The sequence below is a fragment of the Gavia stellata genome, chromosome 2 (genome assembly GCF_030936135.1).
Source record: "Gavia stellata isolate bGavSte3 chromosome 2, bGavSte3.hap2, whole genome shotgun sequence".
Lineage (NCBI taxonomy): Eukaryota > Metazoa > Chordata > Aves > Gaviiformes > Gaviidae > Gavia > Gavia stellata.
In genome coordinates, this window is record NC_082595.1 from 35,897,890 (window position 1) to 35,908,292 (window position 10,403).

A 10,403-nucleotide genomic window follows, 5' to 3' on the forward strand; every position below is an offset into this window, starting at 1 on the left:
AGCTTCCTGGCTGTCTATTTCTGTTTATTTATGGTGCATTACACATTTTAATGCTATTCTCATACAGCAGCTCAGCTGCCACTGTTCTGTATTTGGGTGGGAAAAAAAAAAACCAAACAACAAATGGCTGTAACGTACAGTATGTTGTCCCCTGGGAACAAAGGACAAATGAATGCTCAGCACCTTTCTGGGAGCAGCAATTTGGAGTTATTAATAGCATGCTTCCCCCTTCCCATTTCAATCTAGTTCACGGCTACGCACTTCAGTGGGGTATGGGAGGGGTGACGTGAGATAGGAGGAGAAGGGCCAGAGCTGCTCCCAAAGTGACCTTTTAAGCCAAGCTAGCTTCAGAGGAGTTCTTACATCACCCTCCGTCTCTGTGATCATGTCTAGCTCTGGGCTGCTTCAAGGCACGAGATGGAAAAAGGAGGGCAAAGGTTTGACATCGGCCTGAGGAGAACCACCAAACTCGTGTCTTGTTTGAAGCTGGATTCGAGCTAATGGTAAGAGATCAGCTACTAAAAATGCTGCCCGCTGTGAGGTCACAGCCCGCTCCCTCTTCTTCCCCTCCCCATAAGGTAAGAACACAGGGACTTGACTTTATTAATTTATTTAAGGAAATGGCAGTCAGCTCAGAGCAAGTTGAGCATACGAGATTTATTTCTCCTTGCCGTCAACCTTACCATCATTCCCCCTTGAAGCCTGACTTCTCATTACCATTACTCTCCTTGCAAAATGCAAGTCATTTTGTTTACGCCATGGGAAAAATATATAATCTCTTTAAGTGCATTGACAGTATCAACATAAAACAAATAATACTGAACAGGCAGCAAAAACAGAAGCCATTGTGCCAGCAATCCCCGCTGTGAGTGACACACAGACCGCTGCTGTGCACCTCCTGCTGTACCCTGGTGTGTAGGAGTGACACTTCTAAAAGGCTCTTTTTACATCCCGTAATAATCCAGCCATCCTTGTGAGTGCACTGCAGGCACCGTGCTATCAGCAGAGCTTCTGCTGTAATAAACTGCTCTTTTATATGGCCAGCGATAGCGCCCATGAAACATGCTGCAAGGACATCCAGGGTCCCAAAGCCCTCTTTGCATAGGGCAGGGGAAGTGCTGCTATGCCCTTGGTGCCATGCCAGTCTACCTTGGCCCTGTTCTAGGAGAAAGAAAGAAATTACCCTCAGTAAGTTTGCAGATGACACCAAGTTGGGTGGGAGTGTCGATCTGCTCGAGGGTCGGAAGGCTCTGCAGAGGGATCTGGACAGGCTGGATGGATGGGCTGAGGCAAATTGTATGAGGTTCAACAAGGCCAAGTGCCGGGTCCCTCACTTGCATCACAACAACCCCATGCAACACTACAGGCTTGGGGACGAGTGGCTGGAAAGCTCCCCCGCAGAAAAGGACCTGGGGGTGTTGATGGACAGCTGGCTGAATATGAGCCAGCAGTGTGCCCAGGTGGCCAAGAAGGCCAATGGCATCCTGGCCTGTATCAGAAACAGTGTGGCCAGCAGGAGTAGGGTGGTGATCGTGCCCCTGTACTCGGCACTGCTGAGGCCGCACCTCAAATACTGTGTTCAATTTTGGGCCCCTCACTACAAGAAGGACATTGAGGTGCTGGAGTGTGCCCAGAGAAGGGTGACGAAGCTGGTGAGGGGTCTGGAGCACAAGTCTTTTGAGGAGCAGTTGAGAGAGCTGGGGTTGTTCAGCCTGGAGAAGAGGAGGCTGAGGGGAGACCTCATCACTCTGTACAACTACCTGAAAGGAGGTTGTAGCAAGGTGGGTGCTGGTCTCTTCTCCCAGTGACCAGTGATAGGACAAGAGGAGATGGCCGCAAGTTGTGCCAGGGGAGGTTTAGATTGGATATTAGGAAAAATTTCTTCACTGAAAGGGTTGTCAGACATTGGAACAGGCTGCCCAGTGAGGTGGTGGAGTCACCATCCCTGGAGGTATTTAAAAGATGTGTAGATGTGGCGCTTAGGGACATGGTTTAGTGGTGGACTTGGCAGTGTTAGGTTTACGGTTGGACTCGAGGATCTTAAAGGTCTTTTCCAACGTAAATGATTCTATGACTCTATTGTATGATTCTATGAAATACCATCTTTCACCTATTCTATTCACAGCCTTTTTTCCAATGGGAACCTCAGCTCAGACCGAAGGGTCTGGCAGTTTCTGAGAGGTTTCTGTCCACTGAACAGAAGCATAAACAACACAAATAACAAACTACTCTTGATGGAAGCAAGCTTCAGGCACTGTTGCATGGAGTCACATCTCAACCAGACAGTCAAGGGTGAAGGGCCCCATGCCTCATCACAAACTTCTGAAGTCACCCAGTCCCTCCAGACACCCTGTTTGAAGAAGCTGCTGCAACACGAAAGGGTAGCCCGAAAGGGCTAAGCCTTGCGTCGCTTATTTTTTCAAGATACTACTGTGACATTTGTGTTCTTAATTTCACAGCGTTGCTGAACTTCATTCATTTATATGTATCTATATAGCTATTTTTATACACATATATATATACACAATGGCAAGGACAGACTCTAAGCCAAATGTTGACATCATGCACAGATAAAAAAGGAAGCTCTACTCATGCTGATAAGATTGCACTGGATTTACAGGGTAAGGAGTGACAGCTGAAGTGTCTGGATGGTATAGTTTACACAGAGTTAAGTTTCATACACACTCGTCCCCTGCTCTGTCCACGTACTGCTGGCAGAGGCCTCACCAAGCCCCTTCCCATCCCCTCAAAGATTCGAAAGGCTTCCCAAAGGAAAGCAGGAGGAAAACCCTCATGTGAAAGGTGGGTTTGGGTGACAGCACTAAGCAGGGGAACTACAACAGAGCTCAAATGCCAGGGAGCATGAAGGGGAAGTCACTATGGGGACCGGGGTGGGGGGCACTGACCACCACCTCTTGCCAAGTCTGGACTAGTCCTGAAGAGAAGAAGTAAAACAGATGCCGACCCCTCTGAGGGAGCAACCCCCAGAGGAGGCACCTGAGGAGGGCACGGCTGAGTTTCCCACCTGCCCCCAAGGGCGGCTCCGGTGCGGGGGCAGAATCGGGTTTACACTGGCCCCCGGCAGGTCTCGGTTTCACAGGCCTGTTAATCCCAGACGGCATGTGCTAGCTGAGGCGGGATGGTAACACAATCCACACGGAGGGATTTCATAGGGAGAAAGAAATGCTCCTGCTATGTGGTAGCATTTGTAACGGGGGGTATTTTTAGCCTCCAAGCTCAGTGCACACGGGCAGCAGCCACAGCGCGGAGGGGGATGTGGTAAGAGCTCCAGGGAAGCTGTTTGGGGTGGCCAGGTCAGTAACACGGGGCTTCAGCGGCAACAATCAAAGGTCTTAGGGCTGTGTTTAGATGAGAGACGATAACAGTTCAAAAGAGCTGGTAGTGCCTCTCAGCTTAGAAATTTACTTGCAGCTGGCCAGTTTCAGGGCTGACCATCAGCCTAATTGTTTTCACTATCCACTTTCTTATCTGCAGCTGCAGTTCTCACATCACCAAAAAGTACCAGGCTGGGTTTGCTGTTGCTGTGTTTTCGCAACCGACCCGCTCCAACTCAACAGAGAAATTAGAAGCACCTTTGGCAGCTCTTTTGTCATTCAAGGTTTTGCTGTCACTGCAAATCAAATTAAAAAATACTTACTTTGTCCAACCACGTGTTCAGCTTAAAGCCAAGGCACGTAAGAGATGTTGTTATTAATTTCATTCTATGTTGGCAAACGAAGGAAATATCATTCTGATTACAGCAAATGATTTTGGGTTTCTCGATGGGGTAATTCAGACCACACTGTTCAACCCTAAATGAAATATACACTTCATTCTCCAGGTGTTTGGTTCTCTTGTTGAACTTTGTTTCCTTTTCCTTTAGGTCACTTTTAAAATGAAAGACGCCATTGTGAAACAAAAGGTCAAAAGTTTCATTTGGATAATGTCAAAACAAAACATTTTTATGGGCTTTTTTGAAGCACTATTCTGTTAAAGACTGCTGAAACAAGAACTCTCAAAATTTTTAAGATTTTTCTTTGTCCCTACTTTTTTGACAGAAACTCCATTTCAGGAGAATTACATCTCCTAAGAAAGTTTCTAATCCTAAACAGATTGTAAAACTAAAGGAAAGTACAAGAACAAAATTAGAACACCAGCCCACTTTCACTCAGCTAAGCTGTGGTCTTTCTTGCCCCATGAATGAACTCCCTGAGAGCAAGGAATAGGGATTAGGTGTCCTTGACAGACACTGTTCTTTTTTGGAGAAAGGAGATAGTTCTCAAGAAGAAACAGGGAACATGCAAGAGCTAAATTTGTGAGAATGGTCATACTGCTTTGCAGGGTGATCCTGAAATCAGCAGAAAAGTGCTGCATCTAGAAATATTTCTGTCCTTTATCCCCATGACTGATTACACAGGCTTTGCAAACTGCCAAGAGCTGTGTAGGCAGTGGCACTCCTGTCACAGGGAGGGTGTTTCCATTTTCGCAGAGATTTGTTTGCGTTGTCGAGACCCTGTACCATGATACTAGCAACCTCCCAAATCAGGACTGGCAGTGCTTTACCATAAGCAGTGAAGTAATCTTGGAGTCCTGACTTGACTATCCGTATTCTCCACTCTGTTCATAAAATATTTTGCTGTTTACAGCAGAAAAAAACAGGTGTATGAACGTTATGCTGTAGCTGAGGTCTCTCAGTGACTTCCAGTGGGGAAATTTAGGATTAGCGATAATGCTTGGTTTCCTGCTATTGGGTCCTCTCTCCTCCCCCTGCTCTGTTCCCGCCTGACACACACAGCAGCAGTGATTAAATCAATGGGAATTAATCGTATCCCATGAAAGAAAAGTGGGCCAGTAGTTTCCCTTTTCTGCGTGATGGAATAATACAATCAACTTCAGAAATCATTTGTGATTGCTTATCACAGACTTTTGGCCAAATTAGCCACTGTAACATGCAGACAAATTCAGAACCGTTCCCTTGACTTCATCTTTCAGCTCCGAAGGTGCATGCGATGCATTCCCTGTATGTGGTGTGTATCACAAACAAAACCCGGGGAAAGTCACAGTGATTTCATCTTAGATGATCACAAATTTCTTGCTGTCCTGAAAACCTGAGTAAGGACCTGTGTTTTCCATAACTCAGGAAATTTCATACCTTCGGGGAGGGGAAAAAAGAAAATCTGGAACAGCAAGAAACCATTTACAAATTCTTCTGCAATGCAAAAATTGGACTGATCCAAAAATATCTCCCTCCCACTTTCCACCCCCGGTGTCCCACCAAGAGGTACTTTCTTTTCAACAAAATCTTTCGGGGAAACAGGAAACTGGACCTGTTTCGGCCAGCCCCCCTGTTTCGGCCTCCTCCTTCTCCCCTTTCAGTCCAGGTGTTCCTGCACCAGTGCAAATGAATGCCGAGAACTGGCCAGGAAGCAAATCCGTTTTGACATTAAATTAAGCAAAAGCCATTTTGAGGACTAAGCGCATGCTGCAAATTAACACACTCCTCGGCTAATTGCCATTTGCCGTGGGCCAGAGGTAGGGGCGAGGGGGCAGCTGGGTCTGTGCCCTACACTCTCCCTGGCCGCATGCAGGGCAGGCAGCCTCACGCCAGTAAGAAGTGCTAGCTTTGGAGGGGGGTTCCCTGCACCCTTCCTCTTCCATTCTCCTTATGGAGCAGTGGGATGAGCAGCCCGATCCCCAGGTCACCCCCCGGGCAGTGGGATGCGCAGCCCAATCCCCAGGTCACCCCGCGGGATACATAAAGCAGACTGGCTTCGCCGCAGGGTGGGTGCCCTCTTCATGAGGCTGTGCCTGCATGGCAGCAGGGCTTGGTTTTGTGTTTAGTCCCAGAGCCTAAAGCACTCCTGCAGCAGTCACCTCAGCCATGCATCTCATCATGGCACGATTAATTAATGATTTAATTATGGTGCGGTGCTGCTAGCTAACTCTCTGCATTGACTGGGGTGTGCAGTCAGCTTGGGGGGGTCCTGAGGGACCAAACCCCTTAGCGGCCTGCTATGGACTGCAAGAGAAACAGGTCCATGTCTGTTTGCAACTCAACCAGCATACGGCTCTCACTCTTACATCTATCCCAGCTGTAGTCATGTCTTTGTCCTGCAGACTGGCTAAATTCTCTAGGATTCATTGTCAAGAAGAAGAGGAGGAAAAAACAGATTTTTTTAAAAAAAGATTCCAAGAACAAATGCAAAACCTGATAACAAAGAAGATGAGTTCCACTTGGACCCAAGAAGTATGGGTAAGTCAGACATTAAACCCTTTATTTAAGAAAATTAATAAAGTTTTTATTAAATATTAATGAACAAGACTAGAGTCCGTTGTCTCCCTGGTGAGTACTAAGCAAAATTAAATATGTCATTCTTCTCCCTTTAATGTGATTGGTAGAGGTTAATTTTAAGGTTAATTTTTTGCCACTTGACACTTGGATTTCAGGAGGTTTACATAGTATTATCACAACTGGCATTTCACCATGGTGACAGGTTCCTCACAGAGGCTGCCCACAGAAATGTCTTTTCCTTTCCTCGAAGGGACCGGGGAAGAGCGTGTCCCCCGGCTACAAAACATTAGTGCTCAGCCTACCAGGGCACAGTCACGCTCTGCTACCAACGTACTGCATGATCTTCAACAAGTCATTTCATTTTGAAAAATTTGCATAAAATTGACACCAGGATGTCAGCTTGTCCTCAAAATCAGGTATGTATGTGGAGTGATGGGTTACCTTCAAACCTTGTCTTCCTAGCAGAAAGCAGCCAAGTGCCAATCCAAAAGGTGTTTATTGGGAAGAGAAGAGAAGTGCAAAGAGGCTCACCTCATCCTTCCCTGTCATAGAATCATGGCACAGTTTAGGCTGGACAGACCCTTGGAGGTATCCAGTCCAACCCCGCACTCAAAGCATGGCTAACTTTAAACTTAGAGCAGGTTGCTCAGGCCTGTCTGGTTGAGTTTTGGCTGTCTCCAAGGATGGAGAGTCCACAACCTTGCTGGGCACCTGCTTCAGTGCTGAACCACTCTTACAGTGATTTTTTTCCCCCCTACATCCAGTCAGAATTTAGCTTATTGTGGCTTGATGCAAATACTGCAACTATCACCTTTTTCTGATGTGGCAGCAGTCCCACAGAAAGGCAACAAAGCCCCATGCTATGTTACCATCTTCCCTGAACCACCTCCTTAGATGAGGAGAGCTCTGGGACACTCACTGTGCCAAATCATCATCTTTCTGCAGGACTGGATGGCTAGCTGTGACGGGGAAGCCTGGTCCTTCAGAGAGCAGGCAGGGGAAGGAGAACAGTCCCATCCTCTGAGATCAGTCCTGAGAGAGCACCCAAAGGCTCCTCTCCAACAAGGAGCCTGGGGCAGGCAGACCCTACCCCAGGGTGCCACCAGCTTCCCCAGCCCTTGTGAAAATTCATTGGGCTCCTTGGCTGGAAGTCTCCTGGGGAAGGCACAGCATTATTTCATTTTCAAGGGGCTTGAATATTCTGCCTGCCTATGGCCTTTATCAGCCTCAGCTCTTTTTGTAGCCCTGCCATCTAAAGTTATTGTTCACATACTGTAGCTAATTCCTTTTGATGAGTTTCACAGCAAATACAGCTTCTTGAATACTTGTTATGCCAACTGTGTGGATGCTGGCTTTGCACATAAGGAAAAAAATACATGGATGGATGGTACACCCATCTGCAGGTAAATTAAAAATGAGAGCTACTCAGCGACTGCTCTGGACATGCGTAGGCATTTCTGTGTTGCGTTCGTTTTGTCTGGCAAAGCAGGAAACTGTGAACATCCTTAAGGTTAAGAAAATGCACACGGACAGGGCATAATATTTTGAAGAGTGTCTTGACCAGAACCTGTGATTAAACAAAAAAGAAATAGCATTTGAAAAACAAGTAAAGGATTGCTAAGATATTCAGGGCCTTGGAGGGAGAAATCTGCTTTCACTTTTCCTGGCATTTTGCCTGTCAAATTATGAGCTTATTTGTGGTGCTAAATGCTCTGCTTGTGTCTCAGAAAAATGCAGGAACTGCTGTCTTTTTTTCCAATGGAAGGGAGAAGTCGTTAATGATTCCAAAGGTTAAGAAATTGGCACCGTCAGAAGCCAGCACTCCTTTCTATTCATCAGCTGGGCTCTGTGTGGGCTCCCAACGTGCAGAATTCCCCACTTGACTGCCTGCCTTCCCCAGAGACTTCTCTGCATTTGCCCATGTGTGCACACAGGCATCAACCTGTGTGTAAAGGAGGATTAGGTTTGCAGCCAGAGATATAGTAGAGATATACTTGGACCAAAACTACAACGTGATTCAGCTACAGGCAGGGGTCCCAAACCAAACATCTCTGCTGGACTTTTTCTTTGTCTGAGCTAAACCAAACTCTGGATTGCACTATACACCCCAAAGGCTTCAGGGACATTCAGCTCTGGTATATGTTTATATGTCTGTATCCCCTAGATCCATATAGAGGTGGTGTGTCCAGGCCCACTGACCCACCAACCTATACCCCCTGGTATGTGAGCAGCTAATCCCAGGGGGGCTGGCATAGAGGTGAGAGATGACTGCCCACAGTTCCCCCTACAGAGGACCTTGGGTCTCAGCATCTTTAATGTCATAGTTTATAACACAATGTCATGCAGGGATTTGGCTTCAGAAAGGGCTGTGTGAAACCCAAACTCAGTCACATCCTTGTTGAGTATTTTGCTGTCTGTGAAGCCATGGGATGCCCCAGGGCACATGGAAAGGCTCTTCCCAGCTGATCAGGACCAGCCCTGATGCTCCTCAAAAAGCAAAGAGGAGTCTCCTTCTGCTGCATCTGTGTCACCTCTGATTTGGCATGCACAAGGCCTGGGGCAGGTGGGAAGGATCAGAAGAAACACAGCTACTCCTCCTTTTCTGCCCTGTCTCTAACCTGTTGCTACTGTTTATCACCAGAGGGGTCTCTCTGAAGCGTGGATGTGTGGCAGTGACCCTATGGAGGTGCTTGAATTCAGCCCTTCCACCCAAAATGGAAGAGACCCTCTGGACCAAGTCAACCCCTTATCTCCAGTTTTCAGAGACTTTGTTAGAGGACAGGTGAGTGCATCAGCTTAGAAAACCCTATCTATTGAGGGCAGAAGGTATTGCCTGCTTAGGCAATTGCTTAGGCAATCAAGTGTCGTGAATTTTCCTCTACAGGGGTATCCAGAGAAATCAAGAATCAACTCTGCCTGACTTTCCAAACTTCTCTCCAAGGAAGCATAGGAGGGGAAAAAAATGGAGGAAATTACAATAAACTTCATCCTAAGCATTGTAAGCCTTGTCCCTATCCTTCAGCTTGCCCCTTACCTTTTCTGTTTAATTTAAAATATTCATCCTTCAAAGGAAAAAAGGAACTTTAAAAGGAAGTATGGCACAAACTTGTTAAAAATACAGGTGAAATTTCACTGCTTGTTTGTGGAACTGAGTACAGAAAATCAAAAAGTGTTCTGGCAGAGGAAGAAATGCGTTTATCGAGGTATCACACTGTAGCAGTGCATGGAGGCCTCTAATGAGAACATGTCCCAGTATGCTAAGTACTCCTTATCTACATGGGAAGCTGCGTTTCCTGACACCTTCTGAAATCTACAGACACAGCAACAAAGCATAGTGACTTCTCCGTTACCAGCAGCAAAAGTAATGCACTGAGAGATCAGGTCTCGTACCTCAAAGCTGAGAACTAAGCAACTTTGAAAAGTGTGTTTACTCTGGCTTACCCCTGTGCCGCAGAGCTGGCATCCCAGTGCCCACCTCCTCAGGTGCAGGCTGGCACCTAATTAGATGCTGACTCGCACATCCTCTTGAACGGATCACCCGCACACCGTACACTGGGACAGGGAGTTTGCTATCTGAAAAGCCCCTAGCATTCAGTTTGTGCTAGATTTATAATAATGGCATTAATGGACTAAAATATTAACATAAAAGACTAACTGTTGTAATTTCTCCTTTGTATGATTTGAGCTAACAGCATCTTCTTTTCTCGAAGGGAGACTGCTTTGAAAGGATCAAGAACAGCTCTGCACAAGTAGGAGGAAGGGACATTTATATAACAGTAAGACTTTTCCCCCTGAATTTTCTCAGTTGGCTGCAGAGTCTTCTCCTGTCTTTTGATGAGATCTCTTAATAAAAACATTAAAAGGATGAGCATAGGCAGCTCCATTTCCAGTAATAGGATGGGTATGAGGCCAATGAGAAAACTTCATTTCATAAAACCTCCCTGCTGAAATCCACCCTACCTCAGCGTTTATCAGGTTCTCTGCTTTATTGTCTAGTTAAAATGGAAATAGCTCAGCTTCAGCTCTTACTCATCAAGCCATGTGGATGACAATGTCAACTGACACCAGTTTTCATAAGCTAAAAAAGCTGCCCTGGGGTAAGCAGCAGTGA

At 46.4% G+C, this 10,403-nt stretch overlaps 1 long non-coding RNA gene across 1 annotated transcript; it reads left to right on the forward strand.

Annotated features, from left to right (window-relative positions):
- The first annotated feature begins 6,117 nt into the window (after positions 1–6,117).
- Positions 6,118–9,196, forward strand: LOC132322003 (uncharacterized). Its single transcript, XR_009484990.1, has 3 exons — positions 6,118–6,253; positions 8,934–9,074; positions 9,177–9,196. It is a non-coding gene; the product is annotated as an uncharacterized LOC132322003 (long non-coding RNA).
- The last annotated feature ends 1,207 nt before the right edge of the window (positions 9,197–10,403 follow it).